General features: G+C 41.6%; 1 non-coding gene across 1 annotated transcript; it reads right to left on the bottom strand.

Annotated features, from left to right (window-relative positions):
- Positions 1–5,617: 5,617 nt before the first annotated feature.
- Positions 5,618–5,814, bottom strand: LOC149222564 (U2 spliceosomal RNA). The gene has a single exon (XR_016249841.1). It is a non-coding gene; the product is annotated as a U2 spliceosomal RNA (small nuclear RNA).
- Positions 5,815–8,242: the final 2,428 nt, after the last annotated feature.

The raw sequence follows: 8,242 nt of genomic DNA on the forward strand, positions 1-8,242 counted from the left end.
ACAAAAATTAAAATCAAATTAAGTTAACTGCAACTACGGGAGCTTCTTTAAAAATTAAAATCAAAATCAAATTAAGTTTTCTTTAAAAATTAAAATCAAAATCAAATTAAGTTAACTGCAACTACGGGAGCTTCTTTAAAAATTAAAATCAAATTAAGTTAACTTCAACTACGGGAGCTTCTTTAAATCTAACAGTCTGTCCGTAATTCCAGTTAAATTAATTAGCATCCGCAGCTCTGCTTTAAAATCAAACTATTTGTAAATCCAGTTGAATAAATTACCGGAGGTCTTACTTCATGATTACATACATAGTTGAGAGACGAGCGGAGTGCTCTGCTGCTGCGAGGCGAGAGGAGAGGGATGCTACGCCATTCCGTGCTAATCTTCTTGTTCCTGTTTGTTTGCAGATGCCATTCCCTTTCATAGATTGATACTGGTGCTAGTCTTCTTGTTACTGCTGTTTGTTTGCAGCTGCCATTCCCTTTCACAGATTGATATTGGTGGTGCTAATCTTCTTGTTACTGCTGTTTGTTTGCAGCTGCCATTCCCTTTCACAGATTGATATTGGTGGTGCTAATCTTCTTGTCACTGCTGTTTGTTTGCAGCTGCCATTCCCTTTCACAGATTGATATTGGAGCTAATCTTTTTGTTACTGTTTTGTTTGTTGTTCAAATGCTATTCCTTTCGCAGATTGATATTGGTGCTAATCTTCTTGTTACTGTTTGTTTGCAGCAGACGCCATCCCTTTCACAGGTTGATATTGGTGTTCCAACATATATAATAAACCCCACACCACACACGCCATTGATAGATTGACTGTCCACAACTCCAATTTCCTAAATTACAAGCTTGTCTTCAATATTACTCCATACACCTCACGCTCAACTGAACTTTTTATTCCGGTTTATAAAGTCTACTTTTTCGGCTCTCACCTGAGAGAGAGAGAGAGCGATCGATCCTGGTTTGGTTCATGTCCCAGCAGTAGCAGTGGAATTTATATTTGTCAAACGTTTTCACTGTATACGGCAAACGTTTCTTTCTTTCTTGTAGTTGGATATTCATGATGTGTTTGTTGTGTCGTATTAAGGGGACACTGTTTGTGCTGCTTTTCCTTTTTCAAGGGAAAGAAACAAAAAAAAAAAAGTGGTATATTTACTATTTCAAATAGAAATTTGAATCTAAATGGTATATATTTACTATATGAAAAGAGAAATTTGAATATACAATGCTGTAATGGGCCTGAGCATTGAGGAAAAGATCTTTGTCAATATCAAAGCCTGAGCAACAAAAGGAAAAGAGGGGGGAAGGCTATAAAGCCCAATTACTGCATACATAAAAAAGAATTGTCATGCACGCTCGCTCTCCTAACAAAAGCTTGGATCCAGATCTTCCCTGTGGAAAAGCCAAAAGAATGAAACAGCGGGCAGATTTATCAGCATCTGTCCTGCAGTTGCTGGGGCTAGCCTCCTCATTGGGTGTTAATCACTTAAGCATCCGATAGTCATATAAGCATCTGACAGTGGCCGAGAGTTGGGACTCTGCTTCTTCCCCCTGACTCTACAAACGTGTTGAAAAGAAACTTTATTGAAATTCTCTCTCAACTCCTTGGAAAGAGCTCTCCGAGATTGGGGAAAGGGTCAAATTTTGGAGATTTACTTTACTATTAAGAGCTTTCCAAGACTGGGGAAAGGGTCAAATTTTGGAGATTTACTTTACTGTTAATCTGGTCAATGGCTATCTTCGAATTTGAATTTGCAGACTCCTTTTTCCTGTTGCCAGCCCTATCAGCAATCAAAGAGAGATCAGCGTTGCCCACTTATTTGTAGCCTCTCTGAATGCTTCTCTGAAACTCGCTCCAAATATGAAATCCTTGCTGCCCCAACTTCGGTGGCTCTCCTTGACAGGGTCCATCAAAATATTCCCGTCTAGGACTTTTGTCAATATGTGGGTATACATTTATCCTCGCAGGGGTTTTTTCTTTCGCGGTAAGCAACTCTAATTTAGTGGATGACTTGAATGAGAGGACCTTTCCGGGTTTCCACACCCCCATTGGCCTAGCTTTGGGTCATTTGTGGGGGCATTAATAAAACCATCCTTTTATCGTATCAGGGGTTTCACCTATCTCTATCTGGATATGTCGTTCAATTAAACATGTCTTTTCCTTTTTTATCATGCACCAGAGGTTTTCAATCCAGCCTAGCTTCACTAGTTTGTGTGGGGGAGTTCTGAATTTACCACTCCCTAAACCCATGACCTAGGGGGCGGGGGGCAATTTCATCACTATGGCTATATGGCACTCTAGGGTCTAGGCTCTGCGAGTTGAAAACAGTTGACCTCTTCCCCCAACGACGTTGGAGGTTAAATCCTTGGTGGCCATGTCCCCTGCCGCTGTCATGTTAGAAGTGAGCTTGAGTTTAATTGTAGCATTCGAGAGGGTTTCGGTTGTTGTTACCATTCGCTGTAGAAGGCTCCTTGTGATCATAGCCTCTTGGAGCCGTTCCTCCATGCTACTATCCCTACATTCTCAAGTTCCTACATTTCTTTGTTCTTGTTACAACCCGGCAGAGGCGTGTGCTCTATTTCATGGATTGTTATCGTTGTACGCAGATAGAGTGAGGACGTTGATCGTCATTGGCGATTCAAGCATAATTATCAACCTTTTGGACCCTAAAAATGCTCCCTCTTAAAAGAATTGGTTGGAAAGCCAAAGAAAAATGACAATACCCCCGGCAAAGGAAGGAGACCTAACAAACCGATCAAGATCAAGATTGGGTGTCGCCAAATGACAAGCCCAAGAAGGAGGTGTAGCTCCCACAACTGTGGCTAGGAGTAGCAGCGCTCTGTTTGTTGGCAGCAAATAATAAATATCTATCTCAAGTAGGAATGAGGAAGGGATGCTTCCCAGGGCCAAACGGGTGTAGCGGATGCCTGGAGGAAGAGGAAGACTGGATCATTTACAAGAAACCTAGATAGGATCCTCCATGATAGCAATCACAAAAACCTGGGTCAAACAGGGAGGAAGACTCAATCCTCTACTAGTGCACTAAAGAAACCTAGATAGGATCATCCATTGTACTTGGATTCGCTCCAGATTTCGTTGTCCAATGATGATTAATTTGATCAAGGGGTTTCCACACCTCTCACATGCAGATGCTCTTCAGGTGCCATGATGGATGGATTCATTTTGCGACAAGGCGGATTGATGGCTTGAATTGCCATCATTAAAGTTCCTTGATCCTGCCACATTATTCCTATATGATGCTCTCTATGCATGATTCTCGATGTGGAGTTGTTGATTTTTGTGTTTTCGTATCCCCCGGAGGATGCTCCAAATCTGGATATCTTCTTGCACCCGTCCTTCCTGCTCCTTACCTTTTCGAGTTTCAAATTGGCTATGAGGGAAGGCGACAATGGATTCCAACCTCCAATGGTCCATGGAAGATTTTCGATTCCTTAATTGCTCACGGTTGAGTTTTGAGTCCCCTTTCAGGTTTATGCTTCCACATTCAAATAAATTTATGGACGCTTCCGTTCCTTCTTGGATGCCACAACGTCGACATAATCCTTGGCAGGTTAGACTATATTCCCTACAGCAACATAGGCTGGTTCTTCCATGCGATTCCTCATTACAAACTCAAAAGCTGCATTGCTAGGGCAACCTCTTGAAGAACCATCAAGATCGAAATCGAATTTAGAATGGAGACTTTCCCAACTGGACATATAGTAATTGGATTTCTGGTTTTTACAGCGTGAAATATATGTTATATCTATTTTTTGAGCCAACGTGGTTCAAGTGAAACACGGGCTAACAGAACAGTGGAAGAGCAGAGAACAGTTTTGCAAACGTTTGGCTCAGCAATATTTCATGCATTCCAATGTCACAATTGATTTTTGTTACCTTGAAAGAAGGGGCCCAAGACCAAAGTTGCAAATTCTCATTCCTATTTGCCCATCGGGTTTGGATGATGTTGTTCAAAGTGTCATCTGCCTTTGCCCAAAACGAGTCCAGCAATCCTATATCTGTGGAGAGGAGAAAATGCAGAAACAGGGTAACCACAGAATTTCCTAGTTTTAAAAGGAGCCATTGACAGCTGTTTTGAACAGTGAATGTGAGTGCGACCGAGACTCAGACCTATGGGTAAGTTGCGAGAAAAAAAGGACTTGGTCGTGCTGTGGTTTTAATTGTTACTGTTGTAACAGCAACAGCCATTGGAGGTTGCAAGTGCAAGCACTGTAAATTCCATTACCAGGATAACTAATAAAATAAAAAGCAAAACCCGTTGTGTTTATTGTGATTATTCCTTGAGCACATGCACATGCTTGAGTTTGTGTCCCACCCAACTTCCCAGTGAACTGAACTGAACTGTGCGTGATGCTCTGTAGGCAGGGGCGGTCTTTGTCCAATCACCCTTGCTGCACCAAATAGAGTCAGAGCACAGAGCATCTAAATCTTTACCAATCAAAGTGAACTTCACATTCTTTTGCCCAAAATGAGTTCAGCAGTCCTGTATATATATTTTTGAGCACGCACCCTGCACTCTCCCTAAGAAATCAATCTCTATTCTGCCCTCGTCGCAACATCATCTCATTGAGCACGCACCCTGCACTCTCCCTAAGAAATCAATCTCTATTCTGCCCTCGTCGCAACATCATCTCATTGACTGTTCTGCCCTCTTCGCAACATCATCTCATTGACAATGAAAAAAAATCCCTCAACTCTCTATAAACGTACTCACCCACATTGTCACATTTCAAAATTAAATTTTCAACGTTTCCCAGACTGCTGCTCATGTTGTGAGTGACATTGGAATATGCACGACATCCCTTTTGCAGAGTAGGCAAGCCATAGTTGAAATCGCTGCTGATATACATACATATATATATATAAACCAATTTCAGATCGGAAAACGCTTCCGTGCAGGGCACAACATTGAGAAAGTGCGTTAAAAGCTTAGGGAGTTGATAAAACTTATCAGTGGTATATATCCATTCCACCTTCAAAGCTTTTTACTGCGTTCTTCAAAGAACAACAGTTCAAGAATTGAGTCTGTAGATCGATCATATTGGATTTAGGACGACTGAGCACTATGGAATTGAGATAGCTTGAGCACACTATGGAATTGAGATAGATAGCTGGACCATACGCTTAAGCACTATACTATGGAATTGAGATAGATAGAGGTGGAGCATCAAAGGCTCTACAGACAGACTGTTGCTGGGTTGACATCAGAACGTGACGGTGAAGTTCGAAAAGCTGCAAACGGGACAGACTGTTGCTGGGTTGACATCAGAACGTGACGGTGAAGTTCGAAAAGCTGCAAACGGGGAAGAACTGGAAAATACCCAAAACGAGCGACAGTTATACACCATAATAATACCTGCTGGACTTGGGCGCGGTAAACAACACGATATCTGATCAAGTCAATGCGCGGCTAATCAACCGACCGATTAGAATAGAATATAGAAGACAAAATTCCATTTGATTAGAATAGGATATAGAAGACAAAATTCCATTTCATTCACGGTAAATACAAGTTGTTCAATCCTAACAAACAAACCATTACATTAACAACATTCAACAATTTATTATTATTTAAATAAATTTGGTCTTGTCTTGGTGGGGTACGCCAGGCTGGTGCTGTAGTGCAACGCACAAGCGACGCCCGAGAGCCCCAATAGCAAGCTATTGTAAGTGGGCCCTCCCCCTAGAAAAATACATTTAATATCATGTGGTTCTATGAACCACGTATCAGATATTAAACTGATAAGAACAGATACTACACTTGATCTTAGCCAAAAGGCCGAGAAAGGTATGCTTTTCCTCTCCTCTTTCGCTTCTTTTTCTATTACTCCCCTTCTCCTCTATCCCATTCATCCATGCATGTGGGATAACTCATTTCTATTTCTTCTCATACCCTTTACTACCATTTAAATAGACATGCTTTTTAATATCATACTTATATTTTCAATATTCTCACCATTTTCACTTCCCTAGATCTATTTTACTTTTCGATTTCAGGGATCAAATCTCTTTTCACCTTAAAAGAGGTTTCCCAGATTTGATGCCAATCTCTTTTCACCCTAAAAGAGGTTTGCCAGATTTGATGCCTTACCGGGAATTCAGATGGATGTTTATAATTAAAATTATCTAGAAAGTACAAATATGAACTTTATTGCTTTTTATATATAAATAAAAGTAACTAAATATCATAATATTATCTACAATTAAAAATATGAAACTTCATATATATATATATATATATATAATATCAAAATAATTAATTATATGGGAAAGAATCACTAAAGATTTTTATTTTTATTTTTTCCCTTTCCATGTTATCTTAAACTTGTGGTGGATGTTATCGTAACATAATAATAATTTATATATTAATATAAAGGAAAAAATTACACTATTTAAAAATCCTTCAATGTGATGTTTAATGCCATTGGACATAATCAATGGAGATCATTGCTCACCCATTCCTTGAAGTCAAATTCACCGGGATGTGTCTTAACTTAGTCAGATTTAATCAACAACCTATTGTTATGTCGGCCTTTCCATATTTAATCACCCACCGCGTTAACGTATTGATCATGTTGTAATTGTTGATTATGATACAATATAGCGTGTTTAGTTGTCTTTGAGAAAGCATAATGAGTTTACTACCAAGTTAACATAAAACAAATTTATTAATGGTTTTGAAAGATTAATCCACTGAGACATTTATATTAACTACTTGTGGAGAGTATATCATGATTTGATTTTGGCTATTCACGAAAGGTATATCAAGGTCTAATTTTGTTGCGATGAATATATATATATATATATATATATATATATCACCGTTACAAACTAAACTAATACTCACATAAACTAAATTAGCAGAAGAATTAAAGCTATACACTTATTAAGTCAATTCTTGGGTTATAACACTTAATCTATTCGGTGCTTCACTCACACAAAACACTCGTCAAAGTTTAAGCTCTCTCGCACAGAAGCCTAGTCAAAGTTTAAGTTCGTGTGCAATGTACAACACTTTCAAAACTCTGCTCGTGAGTAATTTTCACATCTGCGTTGTTTCGAAAATGTGTTGCTAACCATTTTTACGAAACCCTAAGGAAGCAAGCTTTCGGTTCAGAGAGCCCTACAAAATCCCATTGTGATTGGTTTACCTGAGAGAGATAGAGAGAGAGGCATGAATTGCAGGTTAAGAAGCTGCTCGACGCCCCATACAGGGGCGGAAATGCGATCCTGTGAAATAGCGTTCGACGCCCATGGGCAACCGCATCTCTATTGTGGATCTCGAGAAGTCGGAGACTGCGACGCTCCCCTACGAGAACACCAAGAATGCGATGTAGATCGTTGTCCCCCAATAGGACCCTCCTGCTCTCCATTGATGATGAGGGCCAATGTCTGCTCATCAACCTCCACCGTCGCGTCCTCCTGTGGCTGGATTTCCTTCAAGAACGGCGTCTGGCCTATCAAATTTAGCCGCGACTTGGCCGCGACCGTAGGAGGGTTGACCGGGAGGAGAGCTCGAGGAGGATTCGATCTATATCTTCCTCCACTATCGACGTTCTATTCCATTCATATTAATATGTTAAATTAGCGAGAAGTTCTGGCATCGGGGTAAAATAGAGTTTGGCCCTAAAACAAATCACAACGACCTACCACCTGTAATCAACAACTTGACCGCTCATATTCCTTTCACATATGGCAAAGTGTCAGGACCCCGAGCTGGCACCAAGGCCAACGGGCGCCCCTGATGGGTCGTGCTCACTTGATGGCGAAAAACCGACTTGGAGGTACGATGAGAGTGCCCAAGTGCGACGAGCGCTCCCGCATGGAGGAGAGGCGCCCAGGTCGACACAAGGGGCAGCGTGCACGAGATGAGGGGCGCAAGCCCTAGGCGCGCACACACGAAGGCGGGGCACCGAGAGAGATGTAGTGGGCACGCCTGCCCACACGACGTGGTATATCGAAGGGCACATGAAGAAGAGTGCCCCCCCACAGCGGAGATCGTGCAAGGGAGAACGCGCACATCACAACGTAGCGACAACCTAATTCGATGGACCCGTACCCACGAGCGCGCCCGCACACAAGGTGTGGCACCGCGATGGTGCAAGGCTCAGTGGAAGTGCGACCGAGACATAGCGAGCAGTTGCGTGACAGGCGAGCGAGCAGGCAGCGCAATGTGGAGTGTGCGACACAGAAGTGACCAGAGGTGGTAGCGTGGGCAGC

The sequence above is a fragment of the Pinus tabuliformis genome, chromosome Q (assembly GCF_031772625.1).
Source record: "Pinus tabuliformis cultivar Carrire ecotype Pingquan chromosome Q, CPIR1, whole genome shotgun sequence".
Classification (NCBI taxonomy): Eukaryota; Viridiplantae; Streptophyta; class Pinopsida; order Pinales; family Pinaceae; genus Pinus; species Pinus tabuliformis.